At 46.7% G+C, this 22,147-nt stretch overlaps 1 protein-coding gene across 1 annotated transcript in view; it reads right to left on the bottom strand.

Moving 5' to 3' along the window:
* Positions 1-17,849: 17,849 nt before the first annotated feature.
* Positions 17,850-22,147, bottom strand: part of PKP1 (plakophilin 1) — a 48,741-nt gene continuing 44,443 nt past the window's right edge. The window contains exon 15 of the mRNA XM_075776042.1: positions 17,850-21,286. The gene's annotated coding sequence lies outside the window, so the exon portion shown is untranslated. The remainder of the gene's footprint in view (positions 21,287-22,147) is intronic.

Raw genomic sequence — 22,147 nt, forward strand, 5'->3', positions numbered from 1 at the left:
CCAATTCCCACAGGACATCCTTGTCTCTAAATTGGAGAGACATGGATTCAATTGGTGGACGACTGGGTGGATAAGGAATTGGCTGGATGGTCACACTCAGAGAGTTGTAGTCAACAGCTCCATCTCCAAGTGGAGATCAGTGACGAGTGGCGTTCCTCAGGGGCTGCTATTGGGACTGGCACTGTTTAACATCTTTGTTGGTGACATGGACAGTGGATCGAGTGCACCCTCAGCAAGTTTGCCGATGACACCGAACTGTGTGGTGCAGTCAACACCTGGAGAGGAGGGATGCCATCCAGAGGGACCTGGACAGGCTTGAGAGGTGGGCCTGTGCAAACGGCATGGAGTTCAAGGAGGCCAAATGTAAGGTTCTGCACATGAGTTGGGGCAATCCCAAGCACAGCTACAGGCTGGGAAGAGAATGGATTGAAAGCAGCCCTGAGGAGAAGGACTTGGGGGTATTGATTGATGAGAAGCTCAACATGAGCCAGCAGTGTGCGCTTGCAGCCCAGAAAGCCAACCGTGTCCTGGGCTGCATCCAAAGAGGTGTGACCAGCAGGTCAAGGGAGGTGATCCTGCCCCTCTACTCTGCTCTTGTGAGACCCCACCTGCAGTACTGCATCCAGCTCTGGGGGCCCCAGTACAAGAGAGACATGGAGCTGTTGGAGCGAGTCCAGAGGAAGCCACAGAGATGCTCAGAGGGCTGGAGCACCTCTGCTGTGGACACAGACTGAGAGAGTTGGAGTTGTTCAGCCTGGAGAAGAGAAAGAAGGCTCTGGGGAGACCTTAGAGCACCTTCCAGTACCTAAAGGAGCTGCAGGAAAGCTGGAGAGGAGCTGGTGACAAGGGCAGGGAGTGACAGGACAAGGGGAATGGCCTGAAGCTGAAGGAGGGGAGATGGAGATGAGACCTGAGGCAGAAATCCTTCCCTGTGAGGGTGCTGAGGCCCTTGCACAGGTTGCCCAGAGAAGCTGTGGCTGCCCCTGGCTCCCTGGCAGTGTTCAAGGCCAGGTTGGATGGGGCTTTGGGCAACCTGGGCTAGTGGAGGGTGTCCCTGTCCATGGCAGGGGGGTTGGAACTAGATGGGCTTTGAGGTCCCTTCCAACTCAAACCAGTCTATGATTCCATGATTCTACAGTGGATCCTGGCTGGCACACCAAGTTCCCACTGCCCAGGCATGGCACAAGATGCAGTATATTTTTCCAGTGATGTTCCAGGTGTTCAAGGCTGGCACAGCTCTGTAGAGCATGGAGCAGGCGATACTGGATGCCATTGCCACAGGAAGTAGATGGCATTGCCTGTTCTTCGGAGCATGGCGTGGGGTTCACTGCTTTAACCTTCCATGACACTCGGCTCTGGGGTACGTGGTGGCCACTTTGCACTGATCCATGGTGTCACTGTCCTGAGAAGAACCAGGGTGCCCAGCCTTGACTTTGAGCCAAGACTAAATGCCAGAAAAAAAACCTGCAGAAAACCAAGCAGTACAACCTCTGATTTTTGCAGGTCAGGTCTAACAAGAGGCTGTATTTTAAGAGAGAGAAAAAGGATGTAAATGTTGAATTTTGAAACATATTCCAGACCTGGAGCTCTCCTCTCCAGAGTCCCAGTACATAAGCTGTTGTGAGATGTCCCTCCTCAGCACGCTCCCCTGCAGGGCAGGTCCATTTGTTCGTGCAAGCATCTGACATTTGCAAGTTTTTTATGATTATTTTTAAATGCCTTATAAAACTTTAAGTTGCATTTATTATCTTAGCCCTGTAAATCATAGTAGCTAATTCATAGGTATCAATTGCCTGTAATTGCTTAAAGTCACCCATGGTTTATGCTGATTCCACAGTTGTGTTAAATCATCAGTAAAGTCTTTAATGCACCACAAGCACAGTCTAGCATCTGTGCAATGACCCATGTCCATGAGACAAGTCCTGCTGACAAAGCAGGCAACAATGCTCTGGGATGGAAAGGAAGAGGCTTTAGCTGTTGTCTGGAAGCAGCATTTTATTGGCATTTAGTGGAAGGAAAATAAGCTTCCTGCTGATGTCTGAATCATTGCTTTTGCATGTGCTCTCATGCCCAGGTTTCAGCTGAAGTCCTAGATATGCTCTTCTTCAGTGCAAGGCAGCAACCACTGGCAGGAGCACTGAGATGCTGAGACCTACCAGGAGCGGGGATCAGCCCTTTGACGAGCAGTGGATGGTAAGGTCCATGACTGGAAAAGGTGGTGCTGCACCCTATGTCCAGATCTGGAATGGTGCTGAGCACCAAAGCTGCTGTGACGGTTTGCAGGAGCAGCAATACCTGCAGAGGTGGCTCTGGCAGCCATGGGCAGTGCCCAGGTCAGGGGACAGCACAGACGTCACAGAGATTTGGAGCACTGAAGGGAACTGGTCCCACTCCTGCACCCTGCCATTGGCCTCAGCTGCACAGATCGTGATCCATCTCCCCTCACAAAGGGCACGTGGAGACCAAACACACCAGTGCTTAGCTGGTGCACGAAGCTCTGCAGCAAACATCAAGCTGTGAGACAAAAGCCAGCACCTTTAGCATTGTCTCCCATGGTATCATCTCTGGTTAAACCCCTAGGAGGCAGGGCTCACATTTGCAGCTTTGAGGCCACATGTCTTCAAAATATTCCTGTTCTTGCTACTCTGCTGCTGACACTGTCCTGCTGCCCGCAGAGGGAGGGGTCTGTGTGCTCCTGTGCAGATAAACGCACACACATACGCATGTGCAGAGTCCCAAATGCACCCATGAGCAGACACAGTCACAAGTACTTGTATGCACATGCACACATAGAGCTTGCTGTACCAGATCCTGCAACGCACGTCCAGAGGAAGGTGAATCAGCAGCGATGGGCGCAGGGGCACTGTGCCCATGGCACCCCGAGGCAGTCCGAGTGGATGGGCTGTGCCAGGACATGGGCACCCAACAGCAGGGGATGCATTTTAGGGTATCATTCATTTGCAGTCACCTGATTCTGTGCTCCAGCAGTGGAAGCAGAGGGATCAGGATCTTGTGCTGGCAGCAGGGAGCTGGAGTGCAGACAGAGGAGCCTGAGTGCACTGGATGAGCCTCACTGGAGAAACAGGTTGGGTGGTCTGAAGGGGATGTGGATGCAATGCTGAGTTTTAGTTTTATTCTCTCAGTGGCAGTGCTCAGGTCCTAACTCTGTTGATGGTCGAAGACTCAATCATGAGCACATCTAACAAGGGATGTGATTTTGTTGTTGTTGTCACCTTGGCCAAGAGCAAGGTCCTGCACCCTGTACTCTCATGGTGTGAACCCAGCACACAGTATGTGTCCTGTTCCAGATAAATTCCATTGAAAGAGGTGGAAAGGGATGCTGAAGTGTGAACTTGCAGGCTTTGCCTTCAGACCTGGCATGACCTGTGCCTGGGAAAATCCTCATTACACAGCAATTCTCTTTGTATGCCTTCCTGTGTGAAATAAATATGCAAAAAGCTGGTCTGCTGCAGATTATTGAAGTGCACCACCAGACCCAGTGCGGGTACTTAACCCCTACCCCAAGATGCCACCACTACTGCCTAATCCCTGCCTGCTGTTTGCTGCCAGCCTGCATGCTGCAGTTGCTGGGGTTCACACTGATGAAGCCTGATGCTTCTGAGCAGCTCAGCACCTGCACAAAACAGATGGGGTTTTTTTTCCCAGCTTGCCTCTGAGGCTCAGCCTTAAACAAAAGACACAGAGGAGGAGGGAAGAGCAGCAGAGGAAGGCAATACTTCTCTTATCTAACAGCTCAGAGGTTACAGCATGAGGAGGAAGATTCAAGTTCCTGTCTCCTTGACTTGATAGGAGCACGGCTTTGAGCTCTGTTTTTTAACCCCAGCTGAGCTGCAGCATTCCGTACTCACTCTCTATGACACTGGTTTATAATTCCAATGCTACACACTGCAACTGATGTGTTAGATTGTGACACAGTGCAATATTGAAATTACTCTATTGATGGTACTCTCCTGGTTTCGGAAGTGTTGTGAGCCACTCGTACCTTGTATCAGCACCTGTCAACAAACACAGTTGTGCCTTCACAAGGCAATAAATCTAACCCTGATATCATGACAAAGATGGAACACTTTGATACAGGGAAACACTTTGATCTTTCGCTGTGAACCAGACGCTTGTTGACTAGCTGTAAAAATAGAGCAATTATTGTTGCAGTGCTATACTATGACCCGTCAGTATATTAGCTGTGTGCCATGACACACCTTAAAATGAAATAGAATACGACGTTGTTAGGTTTCTCCCTCTCCTCTCCTCTCCTCTCCTCTCCTCTCCTCTCCTCTCCTCTCCTCTCCTCTCCTCTCCTCTCCTCTCCTCTCCTCTCCTCTCCTCTCCTCTCCTCTCCTCTCCTCTCCTCTCCTCTCTGTCAGCAACATGGACAGTGGGATCGAGTGCACCCTCAGCAAGTTTGCTGACAGCACCAAGCTGTGTGGTGCAGTCGACACACTGGAGGGAAGGGATGCCATCCAGAGGGACCTTGACACACTGAAGAGGTGGGCCCGTGTGAACTTCATGAATTTCAACAAGGCCAAGTGCAAGGTCCTGCCCATGGATTGGGGCAATCCCAAGAACAACTACAGGCTGGGCAGAGAATGGATGGAGAGCAGCCCTAAGGAGAAGGACTTGGGGGTGTTGGTCAACAAGAAGCTCAACATGAGCCGGCAGTGTGCACTTGCAGCACAGAAAGGCAACCGTGTTCTGGGCTGCATCAACAGCAGCATGACCAGCAGGTTGAGGGAGGGGATTGCCTTCCAGTCCCTGAAGGGGCTGCAGGAAAGCTGGAGAGGGGCTGGTGACAAGGGCAGGGAGTGACAGGACAAGGGGAATGGCCTGAAGCTGAAGGAGGGGAGATGGAGATGAGACCTGAGGCAGAAATCCTTCCCTGTGAGGGTGCTGAGGCCCTTGCACAGGTTGCCCAGAGAAGCTGTGGCTGCCCCTGGCTCCCTGGCAGTGTTCAAGGCCAGGTTGGATGGGGCTTTGGGCAACCTGGGCTAATGGAAGGTGTCCCTGTCCATGGCAGGGGGGTTGGAACTAGATGGGCTTTGAGGTCCCTTCCAACCCAAACCAGTCTGGGATTCCGTGATTCCATGATTCCATGATTCTGTGATAAGTTATGCAGTTCTCAAATTCTGCTGATTTTTTGGACCAACATTATTTTGGAAAAGTAACATTTGGGTTTGAGAGCTTTTCCACCTCAGTGTTTTTGTCCAGGCCAGTGTTTCAAATACTTAGAAATAATTACAAGTAGAGTCATCCTGGCATAGACTAAGAAACATTTCTGGGTGCTGGAAGAAGTCCCAAGGGCCCCATCAGGGGAGGACGGGTCTTCTCCCTCAGCCTGAGCATCTTATGGAGGTCATCATCACCTGCCTTGCTGCCCAGACCACATCCTCCATGGCTGCCAAGTTGGGTTGTCTGTACCAAGAGCTCCATGGTGGAGCTGCCACAGCATGGAGGGGATCTTGGCATCACTGGGCTCCAGATGTCACCATAGCATTCCTGGAGACCATCAGCTCCAGCCAGGGCAAACTTGTTGCTCCTCCAGCAATATGGAGTAAATCAGGCACTGTAGGTCCAGATTCATCCCAGCTCACAGCAGTGCTTAGCAGACATACTCATGGCTTGATTTCAATTCCACGTCACTCCACGGCAGTGGGCAGAGATAAATATCTCCAGAGGGTGATTCAATATTATGTGATCTGGCAGGGCAAAGCCAGGAGGATGGGGTCCTGGCTGGAAGGAGCACACTGTGGCAGGATGGCAATCAGCTCCTGGTTATTTGATCGATGGGGCAATTAGTCCCGTAAGTTCCTGAGCCCTGTGATTAGCTGCAGCCGTCCAAACATCATCACTGTGAAGGAAGAGTAGCTAAAGGATTCTGAAAATTGTTGGCATTTCTTGGCGGCTGCAGAAAAATCCCAACTGCAGCTTGCAGGCCCTTGGGCTAAGGGTAGGACAACCTACTGGCACGCAAACCAATAAACAACTCAGAAGGAAGTGCTTCTCTTTTAAGAAGAAGGAAAAATGACAAAAAGTCCCCAAAGCTTCTGCCCACAAACCGGGCGAGGAACCAAGGGGGAACAATCGCTGTCTGCTACAGGCCCCAGCAGTGGGTGGACAGGGTACAGCATAAAGAGCAGCTGTGTTTCACAAAGATGTGGGGTCGCATGGGCATCAAACTCCTCCATGGATTTTTTTTTTTCCCTCAGTATCCTGGGACAGATATTTTGGAAATCTGGCCCTGTGGTCTATGGAAAGGCATTTGGCCTGTAACACCTTCCTCACAGACCTGAGGGTTACAGCTACAGCACAAGGTTGCTTTAAGGCACCTGAATCCTTTGCTGGATATTGCAGTTTTAAATCAGACTTTCTAATGCTTTAGACAAAACAGAGGGGCAGCAAGTACTTCATCCTGGGGTCCTCAGCAGCCTGCACGTTGGGTGGTATGGATGCCTATGCTAACTGGGAGGTTTTACATTGATATCGCAGCATCCCTGGGACTGAGATGTTGTGAGATGGGGGCTCGTATCCCTGAAGCGTGTCCTGAGATTTGATGTCTCCCCTGAAAAAGCACCTACCCCTTAGCAAGCCCCACAGTTACATTTCCTCCCCAGCAGTCCCCACAACCTTTGGGCTGAAATTTACTGAGGAACTGGGGAAACTTGGTTTAATTTGATCCGTCATTTAGAGGTTCTGCCTCAGAGGCACACCAGGGATGTTTCGTGGTGGCAATATACGCAGCTAGGTAGGAGTTTCCAAGACAAAATTCTTGGCCTGAAATGTTTAAATACTTTTGTAGGGTTGGGTCTCTGAGTTCATTTACCCATAAAAAAAAATGACTTTCTCATCTCTATTTTGCTCAAGTAAATGTGACCCACATTCCCCAAAAGCCAAGGACCTGCAAGAGAAGTCACATTCTTGCGGCAGCTTAATAATTTGCCCAAAGCAAGGAATAAGAGAGCTGGGGCTTCAATAAAGCTCCTCAAGCTGGAGACACAGCTCCAAGGCCAGGTTGATAGCACCCAAGGTTACGTTAAGGAAAGCGAATTCTCCATTAATAGCCCCTGTTACTGTGTGTTCTTTCTGAATTAATGGTCTTGGAAAAAGGCTGTTTGCAAATAAAGTCATCTTCCCAAGCAGAGTGGGAAACCTCATTTTGCGGAGGTTTGCAGAGGGACTGTTAGCTCAGCAGTTTCAACTCGCGCCGAGTGCGCGTGCAAATTAAAAGGAGGAAGCCACACAGTTGGTTTTGGGGCATTCCTGTCGAGGTGTTGCTCTTTTGAAGTCGGTGGGGCTTCTCCTGGGCTGGGTCCGTTCACGCCGCTCACACCCCTGGAATGTGGCTGGGGATTGGTGTGACCAGTCAGGTCAGTAAACAGACCTTCCTCTAAAATGAGTTTTTACTGAAATCTGCAAAGAGCTGTTGCAAGCGGGTTGACTCACATGGTTTCTCAGCTCTTAGTCATGAGCTTCTTCTCTGGACAGTTAATTAGTTTGTTCTTGTGGAGTGCTTTGAAGATGCAAAGCAGGCTGGGAAAGTGAAGTGTTATTAGCTCATTATCTGTAATCTTTTCTTTTTTTTTTTTTTTGTGACAGAGCAATGAAGTCCAGGCTCAGCCTGAGATGTTTAACAGCACTAAAAAACGAATCATCCACACACCCAGTTCTGTCCTTATTTCAGTACATCTCTTTGCCAAAGGTCAGTGTCTCTTTAAACTACAGCTCCTTAACACCAGCCAGGCAGAGTAGGGTGGCATAGCATCACTACACAGGTACTTGGCAGTGACTCTAAGATTTAGCCTTACTCTGACAGAATACCCGAAAATTTGGAATTTGGACCACTAATTTCAATCTTCTTCCTACTAGTTTCCACTGGGATGTGAAAGGGGAGAATAAGGCCAGTGGATTTTTTTATAGTTTATACCCCGATATAGGTGTATTAGGGGTCAAGTTCAGCATCTGAGAACCTGAAATCTTTATAGAGAGGAGTAAAATTGAATAGCCCGGAAGGTTATGAATGAGATGAATTAGCACCTGTCTGTACAAAGCAGCTCATGTGTGTCTGGCTACATTCAAAAAGAAGAAGTAATATTAAAAGTATTATTTTTATGTCTGCAAAGGACATGCTGGCCAGACAGCTGCCATGCCCTGTGGAGTATAGTGGATATAACAGCTCCGTCTACATAGCTAGTCATTAGTTGTGTATCTGGCAATTTGGGGATGCCAGAGGCATTTCAAAAGCTGGTATGTACAGTGATGTGGCCTGCTGCAAGGAAATGTGCCTTCATAATTGGGTGCTTGAACTGTTTTGGCCCTGTGGCCCCACTGCAATGGCCTCACATGCAAAATTAAGCATCTTATTGAATTCAAGACCGTCCCTGAGCATAAATATCAATCTGTTTCTTAGGAAAAGATTGCATGTGGGCTGCCCTGATTGCCCTGCAGACCTCCACCTTGACCTGAACATGCTCCAGCAATATGACAAGCTCCAAGTCTGTGGGAAAAGGCCAGGCTGAGCAATGAGCCTCATCCCTCGGGCACCTGCGTGCGTCTACACACACGCACATGCACACGTGAGAGAAGATCTTCCATGACACAAATGTAAATTAAATACCTAACTGCTTTCACTGGGTGCTCACTTCCTAACTTCAGGTTTCACCTGATAACATCTCCCCTTGCCGAGCAACCAGACTTCCAGCGCTCACCTTTGCAAAAGTCCATGATACAAGTCCTGTTTCCTCAGTTTGCTGGACACAAATGATGAATTCATGATATCCCTGTTTGGTGAATAAGATGCCTCTATTTTCATTGCAGGCTACTGGCACCAGTTATACAATTTCCAACCCTCATTTCACTGTTGGGTTAGAGTACCACCAGAAAAAGCAAGGGTGGACTTTCAAATGTAGCTTTTTTTGCCACCCAGCCTTTTTTTGCATTGCTTTACGACCAACCAGATACACTGAAAGCAGCCACAAATTGCAAAGGAAATCCAGATAGAAGGGTTTCCATCCAAAGATGAGCAAAATGAACCAAGCTATGGACATGAGTCATAGACCAAATTATTTACGGCGAAGTCCTCTTAATCCTAACCATAAAGGTGCATTACCCTCCAGCATATGGGTGGTGCTGAGCATGCCAAGCTTTTCTCTGCACATTTTGCTTGGAAATAAAGGAAAATGAACATCCTAGATAGCTCAATGACCCCGGGAGGTGGGTTTTGCAGAGGAACAGAAATGGTGTGAGCGGTGACGGCAAGACATGAATTGGGAACACCCCCATGGTGGGTGCCCCATGGGTGCAGCACAAGGTTGCAGGAAGATTGCAAAGCCTCTGCCTGGTTTCACCCTCTTCGTTGGTCTGACACTAGTTTCACGCTCATCTCACAAAGACACAAGAAATGTGCTGTTTACCATCCCACCCTGCCAGGGTAGAGCTAGTCTGACATCCTAGAAAGAAGATTGTCCCTTTGCAATACAATATTAGAGTGGGCGTTTTTGTGTATGCGCACTCACAAAAGATAAAGGGTGAGGTTCAGGCCACATAGCTATCTGAGCTTATCTTAATCTGGACTTCCTTAATCAGCAGTGAAAACATAAAATTATTAATTTGCCCCTCTTTCCACCTCTGTCTGATGATGGGGTGAACCACATGATGGGAAGACTATTTCTCTCCACTAGCAATGAAGGGAACCCAGAGCAACTATCTCACACTTCAGCATCTAATTTTAAGATGCCCAGGTAAGGGTGGATTGATCCTAAGAGATTTCTCCTAACAAGCAATAAGCAATAAAGGCCAGGGTGGTAGGGAAAGTTTTTTAGATGTGGTTGTTTAGCTCAGTTTATGGAGAGCTGGTGTTTGACAGCTTAAAAAAAAAAAAAAAAGTGCAAGCAAGCTGTGCTGCAAGCCCTGGAAAGCCATGCAAGAAGGCAGATAGCTGTGGGGAAATGATAGTTGGACATAGCTAGAGGGGAGGTGATGGTAGATCCTCTCCTTCTACACTGCCAGCAGCCTGGCACAGGGTACCATTCGCTGCACCACCACTATCACTGCTGGCAAGTTTGTGCTGAACAAATTACTCTTGGAGACCCTCAAGATGACTTTAAAAACATGTAAGCATCTGAATCTTCTGAATTCACTCATCCTTTTTGAAAATCCCAGGTTCCTGTTAAAGCATTTCAGGTTTGCACCTTGGAACAGAGTGCAAAATCACAAATGGCTTTGGACAGCCCTTCCCTGGTGAGTGAAATTTAAGGCCCTGAATGTATAGTCTGGTTTTAGTCAGTGCCAAGGTCTGTCTGAAGCCAATAACCTGGTTGTTCTGCAGTGTGCTCAAAGCAAGAGTCTGGGTTCAGACATGAAGGCTCAGATTTTGAGCTTTGTCCCAGGGACACAGCACGAGCTCTGTGCTGGAGGCAGATTCCTGACCAGTGATGTGTGTTCTGGGTCCTGAGCACTTCTAGCAGCCAGCAGGTATCTGGGGGTGTCTCAGAGCACCAATAGTTATATGAGGCGTTTTGTGCCAGGATTTCTGGGAAGGAAAGGGCACAGAAAGCTCCCCAGGACTCTTGGTCTGCTGTGCCTGCAGGCCGTTGTGAAGCCAGCTCAGCACTGAAGCAGGCACCATATGTTAATGGCCTGGGACCCTCTCAAAAAACAGCTGAACAGACACCCAAGGGCCAAAATATGCACCTGTAAATGAGATAAACTCACTCCTAGCTGGGCCAAAGATGCTGAAGGAGAAAGTCGGTACACATCCCACGCAGGACTGAGCCTTAGAGAGAGATTGTCATGGTGCCAGCATTGGTGTCTCTGCTTGTACCAAGCTCGTCTGCTTTCTGTGGTCCCAAAGGAGGATGACAGGGTGGTGACAACAGCCAAGGCAGGGCATCCTCATGTTCCCGGTCATTCTGGGAAGGAGGAGCAGCCTGGTGGCACATGCAAAAGCACACATAGAAAGAGCCACAGTGCTCTCACACGGGAAATGCTGCCCCTGCAGCATCTTGCCAAATGAAACTTGAAGACATCAAATATTTTGGCCTGGCTCCTCCTCAGGGTCTGGCCTCAGGTGGTACCACACTGGTGCTTCTGTGGCGAGCAGTCCAGCTCTGCACTGGAGGGCATGGGGGTGCTGCCCTTGAACCACTCCCAGGAAGGTTGCATTCCCCTTTGGAGAATTTATGGAAGGTGCCTGCAGCTCTGCTGCTGCTGGATCATGCTCACAGCCCTGTCCTTAGCACAGCTATGGGGCTGCATAATATTGCACGTCCCCCCCACCATGACTTATTTCTCTCCCCCCAGCTCATGATGGAGGTGAAAATGATCCATCCCTCTGTCAAATGCCAGGAGATGTGTGGACCAAAGCCCCAGCCATGATTTCTGGGGATTGCACAGCCCATTCACGCTGGCACTTCCCCCTGCAGGGATGTGGTCCATGGCAGGGGGGTGGTCGCAAGAACACAGCTTAGAGGAGAGTCATTGATAAGATATTCCCACGTACCATGGTCTTGGGTCTTTCAGTCCTAGGCTCTGTTTGACCCTTCCCTGGGCAAAGCTGAGCAGTTAGCTACCTGCCCATGAGTAATGGTGACTGCTCATTCCATTCCCTTCTTGCCTGCTGGAGACCTGCCAGTCACTGTCAGTCTTTCCCTGGTATGCTTCGATCGCAGGAGGAAAAACTCCTCCATCCATTCTCATTATCCCATGCTGGCTAATTCGGCACATGGCTTCGTCGCTGTTTTAACTGCAGCTTTGCAGGCTGCAGCACCTGGGAGTGGGGATTGGTTCCCGGGGGCCCCCATGGGTACAAACCACCCTCTCGTGCTCTGCCTTTTTTTGGGTGCCTCTCTGCGGACTCTGCTTCCTCCTGTTCAAAGCAAGGTGGGGCTCTGACTCACCTGCATCTGGGTCTTGCTGCGCGGCAGGACTCGCTGTGGCTCTGCTGACTTTCCCACGGTGGCTGAGCCCTGCAGTGATGTTGCTGCTTCACCCAGGAGCTTGCGGCAGGCAGACTCCAGGGGCAGAAAGGCAATGGGTGTGGATTTTGCTCCATGTACCAAGGAGTCATTGCTTCAAATAGCATAAACACTCGCCTAAGCCATCTCCACCTTCTCCCCTTTCTCCTGGCTCTTTAACCCTCTACTTCTCTGCATCCTGCAGGAAATAATTTCTACATTGCTTCTGGGTTACCCTTGAAAAAAAATATATATTTGGGATAGGTACAGCCAGTTTCTCATTGCATAGACAAAAATAACAGGAGCCATTGAGGAAATGTGCTGCTGCCTGGGAAATCCAGAGTCTCGCTATGATCCTGCCAACAGCCCCACTGTGATACTAAAGCAGTGTCTTTTCCCCTCTTGGCTATTTCTCCTCCTCTGAAAGAAAACAAGAATTAGTTTTCACCATGGGTGAAACATGCCAAAGAAAAGCTCAGGGTGGAACTCAAAGGCACTCAGATAATCTTCAATTTTTTCCTTTACATTTTTTGAGCGTTTCTTTCAGCCCTGCTGATGAGAGACTGATTTTCCTGTTCTGCCAGGAGAGATCCTTGTTGATTGAAGCAGGAGTTACCTGTACTGTGAGATAAAGAGGCTTCCTGGGGAAGAATAGAAAACATAAGGAAGAAAGCAATAAGATGCACAAAGCAAATCTCTGCTATGCTTCATTGTACAGCACCCAGTCTGGGTCATCTCTCAGACTGAAACTTGGCCTCGGGACCCAAAAGCAGTTACAGTTATTGCCTGAGCTCCAGTTTGTTAGGTAAGATGATGCAGCGCACTTGTAAAGCTTTTTGTGGAGAGAAGCACCAGGGAAAGGAGGGAGGAACTCCGGTTCTCTGGGAAAGTATTTGAGGTTTGTAGTGCCAGGAACTTCCGATACCTTTAATCACTTTTAGAAAATTTCTACCTGCTTTTTTTCCCATTGCATTGCCTTGGGAAGCCAGGCACACCTGTGCAACGAGGGGGTTAGTCCCTGCTGCACAGGCTGATGGTATTTCAGCTGTGCAACATAGGGGTGATTTGCTGCTGTGTTGGCTGGGGCTATTTTAACTGCTTTGCTCCTCATTTGCAGAAATGTAGACGACTCCGCTGGCAGAAAGTCAAGGGAGAAACCAGGCTCAGGAAGGCCTCCTGCAAGCTCTGTGTGTGGGTACAACAACAGTGCCATGTTCTGGAGCCACTGCAGAAGCAGTGCTCGTATCTGGTCACCTCTAGCTTTGGGATATCTGAGATCTCATCCAAGACCTGGAATATTGACCAAAGTATATATCGGGACCAGATCTGCTACCTAAAAATTACTGCCAGCATTTCCACCTTCCCGATGCAATCCCCTTGTACGCTACAAAGATTCCTGCAGTGCTCTTTGTTGTGCTGAAAGGTCATTGCTCTTGCTCATCAGTAGCTGCTGGGCTGAGGAGGCTGGGAGCACCAAGGATCTCATTTCTACCGCAAAGTGTGGTGCATTCAGCACAGAAGAAGCACACAGGAGGGTGGTAGCAGGGAGGTAATTACCTTCTCATCAAAGCCCTTCCTGCATGAGATGATCAAGTTGCAGAGGGCTGTAATGGGAGCCAGAGCAAGAAAAGCATTGTTGGGGCTCAGTTGGATGGAGGATGCTTGGTGTAAGCATCCAGGAGTGAATGCCACATCCTGATAAACTGCATACAGAGTTTCCTAAACCTGGGAAATGTTGCTCTGGATGTCACTATTCCACCCACCCTGATGGAGAAGAAGGTGCTGTAAAGGCTGAGGTAGAGATGCAATATTTTCCTGCATCCCAGCAGTACAAAGGAGAGATCTCCTGGTGTTAGATGAGAGAAAGGGACATGGCTGTGTGTTTGGGATGCCTTATGGAAGTCCCTCAAAAGGCAAGCTTAGAAACTCAAAAGTGACAAAGGCAAGCTTAGAAAACACCAAGAAAGGGGCCAAGTATAGTCTCGGGTAGGTAACGACTTCTGTGCTCGGCAAGATTAAATCTGCAAGGACATAAAACTGTGGGAAAGATACGAATGAGAGTTATACGATAGACGAGCACAAAGTCATGCATGTGATGGGAAGGTAACTAGGGAATGAGTCACTGTGCTTCACACAGGACTTGTGCTTTCTCCAGACCCAGGCCACCAGCTCCTGTGGTGGAGATGCCCTGGGGTGTGGGTGCACAAGCGCCGTGGGGGCTATGGTCTGCGGGTGCCATGCATATGCTGAAGCTCTTCTGCATATGTCTTGCCTCTGTGGGGCAGGGATTTCTGGTATGGGCTGCCACGTGTCCTCCAGCAGCGTGCTGTGCGGGACCGTGGCACTCCTAAGGTGTCTGGCCATGGGGTCAGGATGCCACAACAGTGCCTCTGCCTGGAGTGATTTCACCCACCATGTGGGAGCCTGAGACAGAGGAACTTTGTTGAGCGAGTGTGTCCCAGCACGAGATGTTGGTACTGTGGGGTTGTTGGTGCAGTGTGTGGCTGGGGCTTGGTGTTTTCTAGGGATGCCCTGCGCAGTGTAATGTGGGAACTGCGCTGTGGAATTGGGAACTGCTCTTGGCTGGGAAGTGATGATCCTCTGGGGTGTAGCCTGGGGAAGTCAGGTATTTCCGGGAATGCCTGGGATGTGTGGGGACGGTATCACGTGGACCTGAAAGTGGAGAGTGGGGTCTGCTCTGAAAGCATCATGGGCAGTGATAAAAGACTCAAAAGTTGCACTGTGGGATGCGAGAGGGGGCTACACGGGGGGCTGCTTTGCTGGTGGAATAAGGCTTTTCTGGCAGAGTCCCATGCATTATTTGCGATTCTATGAGCTGTAGGATCTGTAAGGTTTCCAAGGACTTAATGCTTGCTGTATTTTGGAGAAGGAGTGCTCTGTGGGTACTCTGCATCCTGCAGCACCCCACAGCACCCCTTTTCTTTCCCTTGAATCCTGCTGCAATACCAATGCATTTGAGCTAAATCAGTGCATCCATCACTGTCTGCCCCCACAGAAGTCTCTGGCCTCTGACCCAGCCTTTAGAAGGGATGCACGTTTCATCGCATTTGAATCACATGAAGAGAATCTCGATTGTCTTTTCCTTGCAAAGTGCCCTGTGGTCTTTGTGTGTGTCTACAGACTGCCCTGTCCAAAAATGGCCTTATGTGTTCATACATAGGATACAGGTTCCAAAATAAAAATACATACTAGTTTCTTGGTATTCATTTTACATGCTGAAATGGATAGAGATCCATGCACATAGTCGTATATCGGCTTTATTGCTGAGCAACTCTTAATTTCCAAATTGGAGGCATGTGCTGAGAGCTACAATGACATGGCCTGCCCTTCTCCGGTGTCCAGAGAGCCTGCTCAAGACTATAGCGATAGGAGTCATTGCATTAATTTTAGATACTCTGCATGTATGCCAGACTTGGTAGAAGACAACTTTGCTCTCCTAGCCTATGATTTATATGATCTTTCGTAAATGTGCCTTCAGATGTGCTTTGTGCCTGAGGAAGCTGCAGAATGGACATCACCAGTGTGTATGAAACATCAATATTTTATCCTTCCAGGGAGTTCTGGATACTTATCTGGAGATAAGTCCTGCTACTTAATGGACTTTAAAACAATTACTTACGTACTACATTGAAAACCAATTGCAGATACGCCTGCTGCAGTGTGGCCTAGAAACAGCTTAAGTACAGAACGATCACAGTTGCCAATGCAATTTAGTTTTTGAAGTGCTGCTGTATAAGGTCCACCCAAAACTGGTTAAGACATTTGGGTTGGGGTGCTTTGCCTTTGCACTTAATCCTTTAGTGCTTGCCCATCCTTCAAAAATCTTGGCAGAACAGCAACGTGGCATGCAGTGACCCTTCTTCCATGCAGGGATTCACAGGCTGTGCCAAGACTGTCTGATAGACTGTGAATCCTCTTTCCACAAGATACTTTTCAAGGGTAAGGATTATTCCTCAGCCTTGCCTTGAGTAAATGAACTAAACACACCTCATAGCTGAGATCACATTCCCCTTTGCCAGGTTTCTTCTTTGAAGAGCCTTCTTCTGAAGGAGATCAAGAGGATGCTGCTTCCTTATTTCTTTTGTAAGGCTGCTGCCAGTGTTTATACACTGCAGCGTTCCCCTGTACTGGCAGTACAAAGTCTTCTGTGCACCCTACACTTCAGCTATCCCTGTATAGACTGGGTTTAAGTTACTGTAGGATGTGATGCAGAGAACAAATTCTTAGATGCTGTCGACAGCAATTTCATGGAGCAGGCTGGGAATTCCCCAAAGCACATGCAGCCTTAAATTTGATCCTGATTAGTACGAAAAGTCTGGCCTCAAATCTTTCATTTATAGAGCTGACCTGTAACATCAACATCTGGATCAACAAAAGCCTAAAAATCTGCCACCTTGTGCTCATCTTCCAAAAGGGGAACTTAAAGGATGATGTTTGTTAAGGGAAAACAAAAGGGAGAATTAAACTTTACAGGCAGTGGACTGTGTTTATCATATTGAAGCACAAATTCAGTACATCCCACCAGTTGAGAAATCCTTGAGGAAGGGCAGAAGGGAGTTGGCCCAGTTAAGCAGCAGGAGAGGGAAGTTGTCAGAAGGTGTCTTTCAAATAGCTGAAGACAAAAATAAGAAAGACTTCATAACCTCTGCCTGGTTAAACATTAACTATATTAAATATGCCAAAAAGAAGTTGAAGGAACAACTACCTGAAGTCAGAAGAATAAGCCATAAATAGTAAGAGCATCTTCAAATATATGAATGCCTGCCACAGGGACTGGAGGGCCAATAAGTATCAGGGGTGAAAGGAGCACTCAGAAAGGAGAAGAGCAGGAAAGATCATGTATTTACTTTTTCTGATTTGTGATCCCTGTGAGCAATGGGAAAGATTTCTGCAGCATCCTATACTTGATACAGAGAAACCCACATCATTGCATGCCTGAGGACTGAAGGTCATTGTCTGCGTATAAGTTTTTGGGTAACTATAGACCAATAAGGAAAGGGTGATAAATGATAGAGAAACATCAGCATAGAGAAATGTTAAGTGATACACATGGGGTGAAATAATCTTACCCTGACATGTAAATGCTGAGCTTAGAGATGACCATGACCACTTGGAGGGAATTCTATGATGGACAGCCCATCCCAGTGACAGCCCAAAACACAACAGAGCTGCAGAAACCAAGGTGAATGTCAGGAATTGTTGGGGAAGGAGAAGAGAACAGAAAAGTGGCTGTAATGTCTATACATAAATTCATGGCTCACTCTTTGCATACTGTATGGTCTTCTGGTCTCCTCATCTCAGAAAGGAAATAATTTAATTGGGAAAGGTTTAGAGAAGGTCATTGCAGGTGACAAGCTGATGAGTCTGTCTGAGGAACTGGTCTGTGAGCTGGGATTTTCCAGCCTGGACCAAAGAGAAACTGAGGAGGTTCAACTCATAACACTTTTTAAATATAAGATCTAGGGAGCTTCAAACACAACTTATATGAGCCAGGTTCAGAAGAACCTAAGGTGTGGGGTTTTTTTTTCCCACAACGAGCTTTGAATCCATACAGCAGTGACACAAATGATACTATTGGTAATTAATTCTTTCATGGATTGAAGTGGTGACTGTAAAAGCTCATGGGAAAGAAACCCACTGAGGCTGGCCAAGGATGCAATGGTGGAGGAAATGGGATTTACAGCTTCATTACTTGTATTGGCATAAGGCAGAACAATCCAGACTGATCACTGCTGCAGGGTAACTGGCTTTTACAAATCTTTCAAACAGATGCTTTATTCTTTCCTAACATGAGCAAGACAACCAAAATAAAACCATCCAAACTGGGAAGCTTGAAGAAATTCCAGCAATTTTTATTGATTTCAGCTTTTCCAATGAAGCAAATACATACAGTACAGCCAAAACAAAACTCTGATACATTATTCTCACATACCTATATCTTACAGAATACACTGTATAGCTATGGACTGGTAGGCTAAGTTGATCTCAAACTGGTGTGTGGTCAGAGAGGAATAAAACTGCCTACTGCCTTCTACTTGTCCATGAGGCTTCTGAAATGCTGGGGTGGGTTGGATTGTACATACACAAAACAAACAAAGCATTTATGAGAAAATAGACCAAAAAGCTCTGCTAAGCTCAGGACAAACAAGTATGGTATTTATTTACATGGTTGTGTGTCCTGTGCACAAATCAGGCCCCAACTGCTCTTATTCCTGCTGCTGGCAGAGCTAATGGTGCTGTTAGCTATGGTCCTTCCCTCCTCAGTAATTCTCCATCACTACGACCCAGGGCATGTGCTATTGCTGTAGACCTGCCCTTGTTCCTATCATTGAGGGTACGCCCTACCTTGGCTCTTAAAGAAGCAAGAAACAGCAAAAGAGCTCATTGAAGAAGATGTCACAGTTAAAAACATGCCTTTCAGAAACACTACCTCCCTAGAATGAAAAATAAAAAAAATGTATTGGAGGTGAAAACTGCATCCATTTATGATGGAGGGAACCTCACTGAGCTCCCAAAACTGCTGGTTATGAGCAACACCATTTACTCTGGTAAGTCTGATTTTCCTTTCTCTTCTCACAATTGGGCATTGATGTCACTTCTCTGACTTGGGTGGAGTCTGTAGTCCAGATATTAAAAAGAGAAACTGAGAGGAAAATAGAGTTGAGTATCAGAGAATTTCCTGGGGAAGAAATAGCTGTAAAATAGCCCTGGGATGGCAGAGCAGTTACAATCGACACAGCCCACTGCTCTCCCGAGTTAGCTGTATTGTGAGGTATGAAAGCAGTAACATACAGCATTGTAAAAAAAATTGGATTGGAAAGAACTTCTCTAGTCTGCCCAGCTCAAAGCAGGGATGTCAAAGCCAGATGGGGTTGCTCAGGGCTATGCCCAGTCATATTCTGAAGATCTCTGAGGATGGAGACAGATTTTATTTTTATCATTTTATTAGCTTTGGAAAAACAACTTTGCTGTACTTAATAAAATTTACATGAATGATATATCTGTCTCTTTGAGTCTAATACTTACTAATGAAATCTCCAGTACTTGCAAATTTAATTGTGAGATGATGATCAAATAGCTACAGCTCTTTGTGCCTTACACAGTGATTCAGTAAACTGCATTACTGGTGAAAGCAGCAGCGGTGTTTTAAAATAAAGCCTAAATAACAGCCAATTAGAATGAATTTCCTCAATATTCCATCATTATATTTTCTAGTTAGGTTGCCCCAATTAATTTTACAGAGAAAAAACATTAGCTCCCAGGACTTCTGTCAAACACGTAATTACAGGAACAAATCTGAATGCAAAATTGCACGCAACATACTCTTAACACCAAAACTGTAACAATCTTGCCTGTGGATGCTGCAACCGTTTTGGACACCCGCAGTCTTGGTCCTGCTGAAAACATTTTCAACTGTGCATCTGGAAATATACATCTAGCTAAGGAACAGCTGGCAGGTACGGCAAGGGCATGCCCACGGGCTGGGGCCTTTTTGCTGCTGTTTAAATGCTCCTGAAACTGTCCTACCGGATTCTCCTGGTTCTAGGTCTCCACTTCAAAGGTGCTTTTTTTCTGTCTCATTTGGCTGGGAGCTCAGCACAGAAAGCTCTCGACTGAACGTGGGTGAAAGCAAGCAAATAGTTGCTGCTCATTAAAGTGCACAAGATTAAGCCACCCTTTGTAGTCCAAGAGAAAAAACAGCTGGAAAATCATCTCCCTCTGTGGACACACACTCCCCATGGTCTAAACGGGGGACGAACAAGTGCCACTGCGTTTCTTAGCTCTAGAGCTGTGTCAGAGCAAATCTGAACTTCATGGACAGTTCTTTAGTGGGCATGAATCACCCCATTTCTGTGAAGTGAATGGGGTCATGATGATTTCCACCTATTTAAAAGTCTGACACTTGCAAAAAATGAGACTGTTTTTCTCTTTCCAGGCTCACAATTCATCCTTCCCAAGCAACTCCTGCACCCCTGATATTTGCAAAACAGGGTCTTGTGCCCCTGCACTGTTTGAAGAAGCAATGACTATGTGTGGGGGGGGGGGCACAGCCAGCAAATGCATCCTCAGCTGGTCCTTTCCCTGTGGATCTCAGCTGCATCCTCTCTGGGGACAGATAGAGGATATGTTTTCTTCTTAAGAGAGGAAAAGCAGCCTCTTTCATCACACAGTTACTGTCATAAGAAGTGGGTTGCCCTGAAATGAGCTCAGCAGTCCCCTATCACAGCCTTAGCATCACAGGATGATTCATGTAATTAAAGATCCCAAGAAGTAAAATATTTCCAAACCTGACTTCACACAAGTGCTTACATTCCTTTGCATATTAATACTATTTCTTTACATTGATCAATAAAAACAAAATGCAATTAAAAAGGCCACATGTCTCATTTTTTTCAGACCTGTGTGGCAGTCAGTGATCCCAGGGGAAAAACACTTTGCCTGTCTCCAGCTCAGCTTCTCAAATGCCACGTGTCCAGGTACAGTCACAAAAGATTGAGTTGTTCTGGCGCTCAAAATGGTTCGGGACCCGGTAATATTCATGTTCTGCAGATGTGTTGCAATTGTCCCCTCACATACAGCTTCAGAGAAAGGTTACTGAGACCCGGGAGAGAGTTTGCAGACATCAATTTGCTTCTTGACATAAAGAGTTCACATGACAGAAAAGAAAATACTAATAACTATAAGAGCTCATTGGAGAAAAATTCATAAGCAGAAAAGAAGCCTGTGTTTATAAATGTTAGGAATAACCAGCCTTTGTAAAGAAGAGTATCATTGTGTGTATCTGTTTATAATGGCCATATGCAATGGGGGAACTCAACCTAAAACTGACAATTTTTACACTTGCGGGTAAAAATAGGTTGTGACAAGTTTTTAGTGTGGCAGTATTTGGTGCATGGATCAGGTGGAATTGGACAAAACTCTGCAAAGGGGTTAAACTGCACAACTCACACCGACGTTCGGTGGAAGACAGGGGACTAAGCCTGTAGAAAGATCCTACTCACCATGTGTGCACATGTATGTTGACTGTATGCACACATACACAGCAACACGTACATAGTTACACAGACACACTCTTTGCAAAAAAAAAATAATTATTGACATCAAGAAAGTATAACCTCAATAAAAGTCCCTTCTCCCCCTAAAAAGAAAAAATGCTTAAAAATATCAGTATCATCCACATGAAATCCATATGTTTAGTTTGCTTTACAGTTGAGTTAAACTCAGAAACACTCTACATCTTTAACATCCTAAGTAATTGTGAAAGGGTTGTCTTCCTGGACATGAACCAATTCCAAATTCTGAAATGGAGAAAAACAAAGAAAAAACCAAAATCCCAGGTAATTAAAGAATTCAAGAAATCTCTTCATTACATTAAAACACAACTCTTCATCTTTTTTCTTGGCCTATACCCAGTTTCTGTACTGCCCATAGCTTCTTCCCCTAGACTTCCACACTTCTCTGAGTCTCAGTGGAAAAATCCCAACAGAGCAAGAAGTGAAATCTGTACCTGGGCAGAGAAAAGAAATGGGCTTTTGTACCATTTTCTCTTACATCAGGACTGTGCTTAGTCCAATCGCAAAGACCATGTTGGGGAAGGGAGAAAATAATTCATTCTGGATAATCTCAATCTCCATCATAGAGACATCTGATATTTGAAAAGCACAAAACTGCTTAAAGCTTTTCCCTTCAGTGGGAATTATGAATCAAAAGTACGTTACAGATGCAATCTCCATTTCACACTAAATAAAAACCCATAACGATGCCCCGGGAACTCTGCCCATGGTTTCTCTAACCTAGTTTCTCTATTGGGATTTTTCAGATTTCAGCATGTAGTTCCAAATTTTAACATGAGGGTTACAGATAGATTATTAAGTGCTCAAAAAATCCATAAGAGTGATGGTTAATGCCAGACCATGTGCTGGAACTAATTGCATATTACTGACACTATCTGGATAACATCATTTAAAATTCAGGAATGAAAGTAGTCTCAGAGAGATTCCTGTGAAAAGACCCACCTGAGGGGATTTGGCAAAATGCAATCAATCAGTTATTGCTTGACAAAGACAGGCAGACAGACACATGGGGCATAGTAAAGTCCAGCAGCTTTGCCTGTCCTACGGCATCTGCGCTGAGCATATCTAAAATGCACAACTGCATAG

The sequence above is a fragment of the Balearica regulorum genome, chromosome 25, assembly GCF_011004875.1.
Source record: "Balearica regulorum gibbericeps isolate bBalReg1 chromosome 25, bBalReg1.pri, whole genome shotgun sequence".
In the NCBI taxonomy this organism is placed as follows: Eukaryota; Metazoa; Chordata; class Aves; order Gruiformes; family Gruidae; genus Balearica; species Balearica regulorum.